This window comes from Arachis hypogaea, chromosome 20 (genome assembly GCF_003086295.3).
Source record: "Arachis hypogaea cultivar Tifrunner chromosome 20, arahy.Tifrunner.gnm2.J5K5, whole genome shotgun sequence".
Classification (NCBI taxonomy): domain Eukaryota; kingdom Viridiplantae; phylum Streptophyta; class Magnoliopsida; order Fabales; family Fabaceae; genus Arachis; species Arachis hypogaea.
In genome coordinates, this window is record NC_092055.1 from 36,888,278 (window position 1) to 36,900,654 (window position 12,377).

Genomic DNA, 12,377 nt, shown 5'->3' on the forward strand with positions numbered 1-12,377 from the left:
TTCACGCACGCAAGGCTCCTTCCATGGCAAGCTGTATGTTGGTAGATCACCATTATCAATGGCTACCATCCGTCCTCTCAGTGAAAATGGTCCAAATGCGCTGTCACCGCATGGCTAATCATCTGTCGGTTCTCACTCATGCTGGAATAGGATCCATTGATCCTTTTGCGTCTGTCACTACACCCAGCACTTGCGAGTTTGAAGCTCGTCACAATCATCTCTTCCCAGATCCTACTCGGAATACCACAGATAAGGTTTAGACTTTCCGGATCTCAAGAATGGCTGCCAATAATTCTAGCTTATACCACGAAGACTCTGATCTGAATCAGGAGGCTAAGAGAAAAGCACTCAGTCTAAGGTAGAACGGAGGTGGTTGTCAGGCACGCGTTCATAGGTTGAGAACGGTGATGAGTGTCACGGATCATCATATTCATCAAGTTGAAGTGCGAGCGAATATCTTAGAATAGAAACAAGCGTGATTGAATGGAAAACAGTAGCAATTGTATTAATTCATCAAAAAACAGCAGAGCTCCTCACCCCCAACCATGGGGTTTAGAGACTCATGCCGTAGAAGATACAATATGAAACGTGTAGTGTGTCATGAGGTACCAAATGAATCACTAAAAGTAGTTTTTATAATAAACTAGTGACTTAGGGTTATAGAAAATGAGTAAGCTAGAATAGTTAGTGTAGAAATCCACTTCCGGGACCTACTTGGTGTGTGCTTGGGCTTAGCATTGAAGCTTTCATGTGTAGAGACCTTTCTTGGAGTTAAACGCCAGCTTTTGTGTCAGTTTGGGCGTTTAACTCTAGCTTTCATGCCAGTTCTGGCGTTTTGACGCCAGAATTTCTATGCTGAGTTGTAACGCCGGTTTGGGCCATTAAATCTCAGGAAAAGTATGGATTATTATATATTTCTGGAAAGCCCAGGATGTCTACTTTCTAACGCAATTAAGAGCGCGCCAATTGGGCTTCTGTAGCTACAGAAAATCCACTTCGAGTGTAGGGAGGTCAAAATTCAATAGCATCTGCAGTCCTTTTTCAGCCTCTGAATCAGATTTTTGCTCAGGTCCCTCAATTTCAACCAGAAAATACCTGAAATCACAGAAAAATACACAAACTCATAATAAAGTCCAGAAATGTGATTTTTATTTAAAAACTAATAAAAACATAATAAAAATAAACTAAAATATACTAAAAACATACTAAAAACAATGCCAAAAAGCGTATAAATTATCCGCTCATCAAGAACACATGCATGAGTTTTCGAAATTTTAAAGAAAAATTAAAGGCATGCAATTGACACCAAACTTAAGAATTGACACTATACTCAAACAAGAAACATCAAAATTTTTAGTTTTTATGATTTTATTAATTTTTTTTTTTTTGGTATTTTTCGAAAATTATTTTGGGAAAAACGAAAAAGAAGAAAAATTTTGTTTTTGTATTTTTTGAAAATAAGAAATAAAAAGCTTAAAATTAAAATAAAATTACCTAATCTGAGCAACAAGATGAACCGTCAGTTGTCCAAACTCGAACAATCCCTGGCAACAGCGCCAAAAACTTGGTGTGGGAAATCGTGATCGTTCATTCCTTGGTAACGGCGTTAAAAACTTTATACGCACGTTCATAATCTTAGTTCTTTATCACAACTTTGCACAACTAACCAGAAAGTGCACTGGGTCGTCCAAGTAATAAACCTTACGTCAGTAAGGGTCGATCCCACGGAGATTGTCGGCTTGAAGTAAGCTATGGTCACCTTGTAAATCTCAGTCAGGCGGATTCAATTGGTTATGGTGAATTGGTAATTAAAATATAATTAAAATATAAAATAGGATAGAAATACTTATGTAATTCATTGGTGAGAATTTCAGATAAGCATATGGAGATGCTTAGTTCCTTCTGAATCTCTGCTTTCCTACTGCTTTCATCCAATCCTTCCTACTCCTTTCCATGGCAAGCTTTATGTAGGGCATCACCGTTGTCAATGGCTACTTCCCGTCCTCTCAGTGAAAATGGTCCAAAATGCGCTGTCACCACACGGCTATTCATCTGTCGGTCCTCGATCATACTAGAATAGAATTCAGTAATCCTTTTGTGTCTGTCACTATGCCCAGCACTCGCGAGTTTGAAGCTCGTCACATCCATCCCTTCCCAGATCCTACTCGGAATACCACAGACAAGGTTTAGACTTTCTAGATCTCAAGAATGGCCGCCAATAATTCTAGCCTATACCACAAAGACTCTGATCTCGCGATCAGGAGACTAGGAGATATGCATTCAAGCTTGTTTGCATGTAGAACAGAAGTGTTTGTCAGGCACGTGTTCATAGGTGAGAATGGTGATGAGCGTCACATAATCATCACATTCATCATATTCTTGTGTGCGAATGAATATCTTAGAGAAGAAATAGGCTCGAATTGAATAGAAAAACAATAGTACTTTGCATTAATTCATGAGGAACAGTAGAGCTCCACACCTTAATCTATGGTGTGTAGAAACTCTACCGTTGAAAATATATAAGTGATGAGGTCCAGGCATGGCCGAATGGCCAGCCTCCAAAACGTGATCCAAGGATCGAAAAATAATCCAAAGATGTTCCAAAGATGTTCCAAAGATGTAAATGCAATAGTAAAAAGTCCTATTTATACTAAACTAGTTACTAGGGTTACAGAAATGAGTAAATGATGTAGAAATCCACTTCCGGACCCACTTGGTGTGTTCTTGGGCTGAGCGTTGAAGCTTTCACATGTAGAGGTCTTTCTTGGAGTTAAATGTCAGTTTGTAACCTGTTTCTGGCGTTTAACTCTGCTTTGCAACCTGTTTCTGGCGTTTAACTCCAGAATAGAGCAGAAGGTTGGCGTTGAACGCTAGTTTGCATCATCTAAACCCGAGAAAAGTATGAACTATTATATATTTCTGGAAAGCCCTGGATGTCTACTTTCTAACCCAATTGAGAGCGTGCCATTTGAACTTCTGTAGCTCCAGAAAATCCACTTTGAGTGCAGGGAGGTCAGAATCCAACAGCATCTACAGTCCTTCTTCAGCCTCTGAATCTAATTTTTGCTCAAGTCCCTCAATTTTAGCCAGAAATTACCTGAAATCACAGAAAAACACACAAACTCATAGTAAACTCTAGAAATGTGATTTTTATTTAAAAACTAATAAAAATATATTAAAAACTAACTAAATCATACTGAAAACTATGTAAAAATAATGCCAAAAAGCGTATAAGTTATCCGCTTATCAGTGATCATTGGCTTCGGCCCCAGAGAGGGAACCAGAAGAACCAAGATGAAAATACAATAGCAAAAGGTCCTATTTATAGAAAACTAGTAGCCTAGGGTTACAGAAATAAGTAAATGATACAGAAATCCACTTCCGGGCCCACTTGGTGTGTGCTTGGGCTGAGCATTAAAGCTTTCACATGTAGAGACTTTTTTGGAGTTAAACGCCAGTTTTTATGCCATTTTGGGCATTTAACTCCAGCTTTTATGCCAGTTCTGGCGTTTTGACGCCAGAATTTCTATGCTGACTTGGAACGCCGGTTTGGGCCATCAAATCTCGAGCAAAGTATGGACTATTATATATTGCTGGAAAGCTCAGGATGTCTACTTTCCAACGCAATTAAGAGCGCGCCAATTGGGCTTTTGTAGCTCCAAAAAATCCACTTGAGTGCAGGGAGGTCAGAATCCAACAGCATCTGCAGTCTTTTTTCAGCCTCTGAATTAGATTTTTGCTCAGGTCCCTCAATTTCAGCCAAAAAATACCTGAAATCACAGAAAAATACACAAACTCATAGTAAAGTTCAGAAATATAATTTTTATTTAAAAACTAATAAAAATATAATAAAAAGTGACTAAAATATATTAAAAACTACCTAAAAACAATGCCAAAAAGCGTATAAATTATCCGCTCATCAAGGCACACTTGAGGACTTATTCCCACAATGTCACTTAGGCTCCATCCAATTGCCTTCTTATACTTCCGGATAACATCAAGGAGTTGTTGCTCTTCTTGATCGGAGAGGTCGGTTGTCACTATCACCGGAAATTTATGTTCCTCATCAAGGAACGCATATTTGACATGAGGTGGCAGTGGTTTCAAATCTTCCCTTGCTTCTTGGTGGGGTAGCCTATCCTCTTGGTTGGGGAGACTTAGTGGGTCACTTTCATCTTCTTCATCACTTAAACCTTTTGGAAGCTCATGGTGACTATCTACCTCAAGGTCATCCTCCCTCCTATCTTCAATGAAATCCTCACCCCCATCAATAGATTCCTCCTTCGAAAGGGCGGGTTGAGGGATTATCTCATTAAGTGGCTCGCTTCCTTCCAGAGTTATAGCATCAATGTTAGATTTTGGGGTTGATGGGTGTGGCAAGGGTGGAGGAGCAAGGTTACTAGGGGTGGAGTGAAAGGGTGCTAGACGTGACAAAGCCTCGACAAGAATTACCATGCAATTCTCTTGCTTCCTTTGAAATTCTCTTTGCTCTTGGATGAGGACTTGAAAGCTAGGCTCTCCATAAGGGGAGTTAATGGTGATTGGATGGTGGTAGAAGCTAGGTTGTCCCAGGTGAGGAGGTAAGTAAATGGATGGGGAGGGAATCGGTAGTGGAAAAAGTAAAGGAGCTTGAGGGTATGATGGTTGCATTTCATGTTGAGGGTATGAAGCATAAGCATATGGACGAGCAAAATTGTGGTGAGGACGTGTTCCACTAGGTGTGAGAGGTTGATATACATTAAGATCGTGGGGCCCTCGCAATAGTCCTTGTTACCAAGAGTTGATTGCTTGTGACCCTTCCTCAAATTGACATCCCATACCTTGAGGTGGACCAACGTCGGAATTGCTACCTCCTACAACATGATAACAACCAGACTCCAAGGTAAAAGGGTGATAGTTCATGATGAATAGGAAAAATAAAACGCAATGGTATCAACAAAAATAATGAACCAATGAGTATATATATGTTCTAATTATATCCACTTGTCCAAGGCTAAACAAACAAAAAGTGTTAGTTGCTATCAATTCTAAGATAGAGGCGCCTCCTACTAAAGAGAAAAGTAATATCAACAATTAGTTCTAAGTAGCAAATCAAAATTCAAATATTTACACTACTCACATATTTACAACAACCAAAATTGTAGAACTCATTGCACTTAAAGTGAACTACCCGGCAACGGCGCTAAAATTTGATGGTGACCAAAAGCGGGTTAGGAATTTTCCTCAAAATTGGAGTTAGCGTTGCGAGTATAGTCCTAACCCAACAAGTTGGCCGCCGATCAAATTAGAAATTCACAAGATGTGTCACAATTCAAAACTAATTTAAAACCAAGAGTATTGACTCCCGAGTCGTCTCCCAAGGAGTACTTTAGAACAATGAGTATGTAAATCCGATTGTAGTGATCAAGGGTTTGTGAATGAAGAAATAAACATATAAATCAATAAAAGAACATGAAAAATTGTAATGATTGAACTAATTAAGAAATTAAAGAACCGACTATGTAATATAAACAAGTAAAGTATAAAAGAGATTAACATGGAAATGTATGAAAGATTAAAAGCATCAAAAAGAGTCTTGACTTGGAGTGATCTAAGGGTTCTTTCCTTGTTAGAACTACAACTATGACAATTATGATGGATTAGTCTCACTTGATCAACCCTCACATCGGAAAGTAAGTTAAATGAGCATAAGTGTCCTTAACCCACAAATCCTAAATTGCTTGCTAATTGCTTTAGCAACAACTTAGTGTTAGTGGGAACAAGAACAATTAACAACTCAAGAATTGAAACTAAATGTTGGACATTCCAACTCTAGGAACCCAATTACTCACTTTACCCAAGCCAAGAACCAAAAATTTAGCCTAAAACCATGTTTGACATTTTGTCAAACACTTGGAGGGCAAAAACCTTAAACATAGAGAAAATAAGAAATGGCTTGAAACTAAAAGCAACAAGTGGTCTCAATCAACAAGAATAACACAAGAAAGCATGAAACAAATATTAAACATCAAATTCATCAACAAGAAATTAAAATTACAACAGAGAAGCAAAATTGAACTATAACTTGAATTAGAAGAAAGAGTAATGACAATGTAACTATAAAGAGTAATAACAAAAGAGTACTTACAATGGAAGCTTAGCAAAATCCAAGATCAAAAATGGAAATGGCACTTGAATGTAAAATCCTAATATAAACCCTAATAGAGATGATGAAAAACTTAGAGAAAAACTAACTAAAGCTTCCTACTACTACTCCTAAAACTATACTAATGATATGCTATGTTATGTCCTTCATTTTCCCTCCAATATGAGCTAGAAGACTTCAGAAATGGGCCTCCAAAGCTCCCAAATCACGAGACACGTGCTCTTTTAATGAAGTCATGTGCGGACACCTGTGTGGACGCACAGATGCATGCGTCCGCACACTTCGCGAGAAATCCAGGCCTGTGTGTACACACAAATAGCGGTGCATACGCACACTACGCGATGCTTGGCTGGACGCGCGACGCGCTCGATGCAATCTATGCGCTCTGATAGGGTAGCTGTGGGCACGCACACGTCTCTGAGCTCATCTCCTTTGTTTCTTCTTGTCTCCTTCACTTTGCATGCTCTTCTTCCATTTTCTCCAATCCATTCCTACCTTATACACCTGAAATCACTCACAAACAATATCAAGGCATCGAATGGAAGGCCAATGGAATAAAATAGATTAAATTAGGCACAAAAGAGCATATTTTCATAATCAACCGCAATTTGGAAGGAAAGTTCAAAAGCATGCTATTCAAGGGAATAAGTGCAAGTTTATATGATGAAAATCCATTCAATTCTAGTCAAAAATCATCATCGAATATGGATTCATCAATAACACACTTACTTTTTGCTGATTATTGTATTATTTTTGCTAAAGCTAAGGAAGAGGAGGTTTATCAGATTATTCAAGTTCTTAATCGATACACTGAAGCCTCGGGTCAGCGAATAAATTTGGAGAAATTAGGCATTTCTTTTGGAAGTCTTATTCCTATTCAAACTAAGGTCAATATAGAGGAGATCTTAGGTATGGCAGCTTGGGAGAATCCTGGAAAGTACCTTGGACTACCAACTATATGGGGAAGATCAAAGAACAAAGCTTTGGAATGGATAGAGGAGAAGGTTATGAACAAAATAGAAGGATGGAAGGAGAAATTACTGAACCAAGCTGGAAAAAAAGTTCTTATAAAATCAGTGATTCAAGCGATTCCAGCTTATACCATGAATGTTGTGAAATTTTCTAAAAACTTCTGTAGGAGGCTTAGTGCAAGGGTGGCAAAATTTTGGTGGGCATCCTCAGGAAAAGAGAGTGGTATTCATCGGAAAAGTTGGGCAAAAATTTTAAGGAGTAGAGAGGATGGGGGCTTAGGATTTAAAGATTTTGAATTACAAAATCTAGCCCATTTAGCAAAGCAGGCTTGGAGGATATTAAGAAATCCGGAAGCCATATGGGTAAGAATCTTAAAGGCAGTATATTTTTCCAACAACAGTTTTTGGGAAGCTAGAGTGCATAGAGGCCCATCATGGGTCTGGAGAAGCATTTTAGAAGGCAGGGATTTTCTTAGACGAAAAGGAAGCTAGAGCATTGGAGATGGATCTAAAGTAGAGGTTTGGGGGAACAATTGGGTTGAAGGAAAACACAGATTGGAAGCACTAGAGAATGCGAGAAGAATGAAAGTTAAAGAGTTGTTAGTTGAAGGACAAGGATGAGATGCTAATAAAGTTCACACCCTTTTTCTGATTAACTTGTCTAAAAGAATACTAAGAACTCCTATCAACTTAGTGAATAAGAAGGATACTTTAATTTGGCCATATAAGATAGATGGAGATTACACAATCAAGACAGGGTATTATACAGCAAAAGAGGAGAAAACAAAGGAAGAGGGAGAGAAGGCATCAACAAGCACAGATCTTAAAGCTCTTTGGAAGGAGATTTGGAGAATGCAAGTTCCACAAAAAATAAAAATTTTTCTCTGGAAGGCAGCTCAAAACATAATAGCAGTTAATTCCAATCTGACTAAAAGAAAGATTGCAAAAAGCCCTAACTATAGGATATGTTTAGAGGCAGAGGAGACGGTGGAGTATGCTCTTTTATTGTGTCTTTGGACCAGAGCAGTTTGGTTCGGCTCACAAATCCAATGCATACCAACACCAACCTCGATGTACTCTTTTGGAGAATGGTTCCTAGGGATGATTCAAAAACTTAGAGCTGGAGGTGAAAGGCAGGCAGAGGATGATATAGCCAGTTTAGGTTTCTTATGTTGGGCTGTATGGAAATCCAGAAACCACTTTATCTTTCAAAACAATGAAGTCAATCCTAAAGCAACTATAATCATGGCAAAGAAAATAGAGGCAAACTTCAGACAAACCAGAAACACACAGCAAGAAATACAGCAACACAAGAATAATAGAAGAGGAAAGCAAGTTACCTGGAGACCTCCACCGAAAGATTGGCTAAAAATAAATGTAGATGCGTCCTTTTGTAGAGAAACGGGGAAAGCAGCTTCAGCTGCAATAATCAGAGATAACATGAGAATTATCATTACAGGATCTGCATCAAGTTTCAAAGCCAAGTCAAGCCTAATAGCAGAGGCAACTGCACTCAGGGAAGCTATCATTATGGCCGAAAACTTAATACTTGGAAAAACTATTATAGAATCAGATAGCCTAATTCTTGTTCAAGCAGTAAAATCAAAAGAAAAAATTTGGAAAATTGATGCAATACTCAAAGATATTCTAATACTTTCGAATGATTTGCAGGATATAGGGTTTGCTTGGACGCCGAGAGAGGGAAACAGACTAGCTCAGGAGATCGCAGCCAGAACATCAATGGAAAGCTTAGGTAACCAATGGAGATTTAACCCCCACTGGAAATTGCAAGCATTGTGAGAAGTGAAGCTAGAGTCAGAGCGTGTTGAGTGAGCTATAAGCCTGCCATACCAAAATACACTTGGTGGTGCTGCTCCTTTACCAAATCAGAGGGGTAGCCTGTGAAACCAAGAAGAGGATTTAGTGTTAAAGAACAGTAAAATGAAAACTACAGAGAGGTTAAGGTCCATAAAGAAAAGAAAAAAAACAGTAAAAGACAGCAAAGACAACACAATTATGACCCTCTATCACTGCTACCTTGTGTCCACGTCATATTTGCATCTTCAGTTCTTCACTACCTCTGCTGTTGCATTCATTTTTCTAAAGGAGAAAGACAACTACGATCCTGTCTTTAGAGTGTAGAAATTGTCACTATGGATAGCTTCAAATTTTGGAAGTAATGCACTTATATAAAAGGAGCATTTAGCCAAGACTTAAAAGGCAAAAAGTAAGAGCATTGTTTTCTAAATTTTCATAAAATTTTTGCTACATTCATCATTTCTTTCATTTTATTCATTGAATATGTTATTTTTTATTTTATCTTTTTTTTTTATTTTTAATAGAAAAAGAAAAAAATATGAGGTATTAATAAAAGTCATTAAAAAAAGTCAAAGAAAATTTAATTTAGAGAAAAAGTCATTGAATATATCAAATTCTTTTGACGTAGAGTAAAGTATCGTTTTTGTCCCCAACGTTTGGGGTAAATCCTATTTGTGTTCCTAACGTTTAAATCGTCCTATTTGTATCCTTAACGTTTGTAAAAGTGATTTAATGTTATCCTGCCATCAATTACACATCATGGGCGCTTTAGTTTGAGTTTTAAAAATCTCTTCTTGAAGTTAGAATACAAATGTCTGGGATAGAATCGATGATCTACTCCGAAAAATAGCTCATCAAATATTGAAACTAATTCCTACAATATTTACATAATTCACTTTTCTAGAGACATAATTGAATCTAAACACAAATAGTGGGTATAATATTAAAATCGAACACATCCAAGTGAGACCTAATTGAGAATGAATATATCCAAGTGAGAATAATTGAAAAATATAATCTGATTTGTTGGTATAATTGATAGTGGGATAACATTGAATCACTTTTATAAACGTTAAGGATACAAATAGGACGATTTAAACGTTAGGGACACAAATAGGACTTACACCAAACGTCAGGGACAAAAATGATACTTTACTCTTTGATGTATTTCTGTTTTATGTCATGAGTATGAGAGACTCCTCTTACTAAGTCGAAAAAGTACTTAATTAGTGTTGTAGTCTAGGCGACAGGGAGCTTAAACAAAAGAATCCTGGTTTGAAACATGAGTATTTCTTAATAGAATTAGAAACAATTCTAGGAAATTGATATTTGTAATTTCTGAAAATTATAGTAAAAAATATATCTGATGGAGACTAAATATAGATCACATTATATTAAATGGCTGAACTAAAATATATAATAGTGCAAGTTTCTCTTTTCTATTATGTCTTTTATACTATTATTATAAGAGAAAAATAAATTATCTCCTACATAATTATGTTAACAGACACTACAATAACTAAGTTTTAAATCTATTTTGGTGACTACGTTAAAAGGATGAAAAAAATAACTTAAATTCAACTTCTTCTCTTGACTATTGATAATTTTTATTTTTAGTTTTTATTTTGTGTGAAAATAAAAAATAAAACTAAAAATATGTTTGGTTATGTTTTTTGAAAACGAATTAAGACAATATTTTTTAAAATAATAAAAAGTTTTGAAAATGTTAAAATGTTTTCAATATTTTTCTAAGAGAATTTTGAAAATAGATTGAGAGTAAAGAATAAAAATACGGCTGCATATTTGTAATATTAATGAAACCAATTTTTATAATTTATTTGTGTGTATATAAAGAAATACATGAGATACGGTTCTTTTTCTTTAATTTGTTCTTCTTCTTTGATAACAAATGAGCAAGACTCGAGGATAAATCAGAATGGGAATTGAGATGCTACTCAAGAAAATCAAAAGGCACAAGTTTAAGAAATTATTACAGAATAAATGTGGCCAAATTATAGACATGGACATTATATAGCCAAATTATTGCATTTTTTGATATCTTGCGAAGATTATTATTATATAACAAGCTAGGTACAAACTACAAAATATATCAACAAATATGGAGCAACATTTATAAAAAGTTAATTTATTTTGTAATTAGGAAAGTCATTTTAGCTAGTTTTGTTTAAAGATATTTTATATTTAAATTATTTTAAATTTGAATTACGTATTTTAAAAAATAATTATTTAAAAAAATTAAAAATTTAAAAATAAAAATAATTTTTAAAAAATAAAAAATATTTTCTTAAACTAAACACGCCCTAAAACTCTATTCTTTTGCAAATCTTCCCTTTCTCAATCTTTTCTCTGTGCCAAGATCAAATATTTAACATAGTGCGGTATGCATGGAGTAGGGATAGAAAACGGACCGAAATCTATTGAAACGACCCGCGTAAACTGCAAAAAATAAAAAATAAAAAATAAATGAGACTGAAAATATGAAACCGTCAAACTTAAAAATCCCGCACTAACTCGCACCGCTTAATCCGTGGATTTTGGCGGGCTTAGGAGTAAATTTCCACGGTGGGTGGCAAAGTGGGTAGCCTGTCCCGCCAAGCTCTGCTTCAAAAAAGAGCAGATCCTCCACCAAGTTAATAGTGGGTTTAAAATATTATAGCCTGTCTCTGTATTATTGTCTGATAGGAACTAGTTCACTTAACTCTTTTTTAAAAAAAATAAAAATAATTAAAAAATAATAATTAAAAATAAATACAAATAAAAAATTAGTAAGTTATAATACAATTTTTTTACTATATTTTTTTTATTTTTAATTTTAATAAAATTGTTCAAAATAATATTTATCAATAGAATCATCTTTATTTTAAGAAATAGGTCACATAATTTGAACATATATATGAAAGTATGAAACGAATTTAATAATAAAAAATATACCTAAAAATAATATAATTATTAATTTTTATAGTACTAATTCCTTTTTTATTTAATAAAAAAAAAAGAGAAAAATAACTTTTGATCTGAGGAGCCGACCTATCTGTCCCACCAAAATCTGCGGATTTATTTGTGCAAATTTGACTAATTTTTTTTATTTAACAAATTCTAAATACTAGTTTAGTTAGATTTTACCACTAAAAAGATATCTTATTGTCTTTATTATTTTATTTACAGATTTTGTCTATATAAAGTTAAGCAAATGTATCACAGTTGGGTGTTTTATGAATGAATAAATGTTCTGAATAGTTGAATAATGAGTATTGGAAAGTTTCCTTTATTTTCTTTGAGTGCTAATAAGTTTGAGAAAAAAAATATAATAATATTATTTATGCAAGTAATTTGGGTTAATTAGTTATAAGATTTAAACTTGCATTATTTATAAAGTTATAAATTAGAAATATTTTATTTCAAATTATTTATATCATTTTTAA

The 12,377-nt window shown here is 35.1% G+C and overlaps 1 long non-coding RNA gene across 1 annotated transcript; it reads right to left on the bottom strand.

Annotated features, from left to right (window-relative positions):
* Positions 1-6,140: 6,140 nt before the first annotated feature.
* LOC112783172 (uncharacterized) lies at positions 6,141-11,684 on the bottom strand. The gene is made up of 4 exons (XR_003193318.2): positions 11,473-11,684; positions 11,364-11,391; positions 9,154-9,241; positions 6,141-9,015 (listed from the first exon to the last, which is right to left on the bottom strand). It is a non-coding gene; the product is annotated as an uncharacterized lncRNA (long non-coding RNA).
* Between the last annotated feature and the right edge of the window lie 693 nt (positions 11,685-12,377).